Source organism: Prunus avium, chromosome 3 (genome assembly GCF_965620075.1).
Source record: "Prunus avium chromosome 3, drPruAviu1.hap1.1, whole genome shotgun sequence".
In the NCBI taxonomy this organism is placed as follows: Eukaryota; Viridiplantae; Streptophyta; class Magnoliopsida; order Rosales; family Rosaceae; genus Prunus; species Prunus avium.
Window position 1 is genome coordinate 7,588,208 of NC_142286.1, and position 1,919 is coordinate 7,590,126.

The 1,919-nt window shown below is 39.8% G+C and overlaps 1 pseudogene across 1 annotated transcript; it reads left to right on the forward strand.

Moving 5' to 3' along the window:
- Positions 1–308: 308 nt before the first annotated feature.
- Positions 309–1,535, forward strand: LOC110770800 (blue copper protein-like; annotated as a pseudogene). Its single transcript, XR_015834674.1, has 2 exons — positions 309–655; positions 893–1,535. The product of XR_015834674.1 is annotated as a blue copper protein-like (transcript).
- The last annotated feature ends 384 nt before the right edge of the window (positions 1,536–1,919 follow it).

The window sequence follows — 1,919 nt, forward strand, 5'->3', positions numbered from 1 at the left end:
CATTAATTAATATGCCAAAAGACTACTCTTCAAACCATTAATTTCTCGAATGAAATAATAATTCTTATGTTCACATCCGAAATTGAAATAGTTGTTTTGCAAATTCAGTTATCACATACTACTAGTTATAGAAAGTCAAGCATGAAGGAAAACTCTTTCTACATGGAACTTAGAAAAATAGGTGGCTGGAACTTTCCACTGAAAAAAGCATACAAATTTTAAGACGACCGGCGTTCACATGCATATTGCAATTGCTATATGTTCCTCGTCAAGGCTGCTGCGTCCAAGACTCCAACCAATTAACAACTCTTTCTTCATTCTTTCTTACCTCTTCTGTAAGTTAAGTTGTTGCTCATCTGTATTTATAGGCACCAATATTTCTTGCATCCTTGCAATTCTCCTCAGTGATCACCCACATACAGCACGATTTTGTACGGGGAGAGAGAGAGAGAGAGAGAGAGAGAGAGAGAGAGAGAGAGATGGAGAGCAAAATGGTGGTTGTTTTTGGTGTGTTTGTGGCCGTGTTTGTGCAATGTGTAGCAGCACAGACAGTGCATGTGGTGAGAGATAGCTTAGGTTGGACCGTTCCACAATCTGGGCAAGACTATGTTTGTTTGGGCATCTGATAACAAGTTCTTTGTTGGTGATATTCTCAGTAAGATTTCTCAAGTCTTCTAATTTCCTTTTTTATTCTGATTTATAACTTCTCACCTATTGTCTTTGCCAGTCAATTGGGGAACTCATTATTTAACGTTGGGTCTTACCTAATTCTCATGAGATTACTTGATTTTTAAATTACCCTTTAGATTAATATAACAAGTACTAGTTTTTCTTTTTCCTTAAAAATTAATTACCTCTCTTCTACACTAGACGTTTCTTAATAATTCTTCAGTTTTCAACTTCGACACCAACGCAAACGATGTACTACAAGTACCCAAAGCATCGTTCGACTCATGCAGCTTGGACAACGCAATTGGCTCGCCCATCACAACAAGCCCAGCCAACGTCACGCTCACCTCAGCAGGCGACAACTACTTCATCTGCACTAAGGGCACCAACTGCCAGTTCTCCCAGAAGCTAGCCATCACCGTCTCGCCCTCAGCACCAACTTCTGAGCCACCATCACCGCCGCCCACTGCCCCTCCTACCACGCCATCACCATCATCGAACGACCCTGCGGCTTGTGCTCCAGTCCCGTCAGCGTCACCATCCACGGCTGGCGGGCCCACTGTGAAGGCTACTCCCGGGTCTTCCCCGCCCCCTGATAATTCTTCTCCAGCTGTTGTGGCGGGTTTCTCTTTGTCCTCCCTTGTCATCAGTGGCGGAGCCACCTAAGGACCAGTGTGGGCCTAGGCCCTCTCTCATATTTTTTATTTTATCATATTTTTACTTATATGTGTTGCTATATATGTTGGCTTCCTGGAGTAAAAACTGTAAAAATTCATGTTTTTTCTCCTTCTCTTCCTCTTTTGATTAACTTAAGCTTTGTGAATTCCCCTTTCCCCCATTTTACATGTCTAAGTAGGGCATCTTAATATTGGGATTTATGAACATTTTGTATATTTCTTATCTATGTTGAAGTATAAATTATTAAATTTTGAGTCTTTAATAGTGTAGATGATGAGATTAATATTCAACCATGTTAAAATATGAAATTCAGGACAATTATGATTGTAATAAATGGATAAATTATTAATCAGTATGAAATGATATTATTAACTTATTAACTCGGATAGCGCTTGAGGGCTCCTATTCGAATTATTTGAATTTTTTTTTTGAAGGGCCCCCTCTAATGTGAAATCCTGGCTCCGCCACTGCTTGTCATCATGGGTTTGTTCTTTTACATATTTACTATGAAGACTCGAGAGATGGACATGTACATATGATTGTTAGTGATTGTATTTTGTACCTGTTTTAGA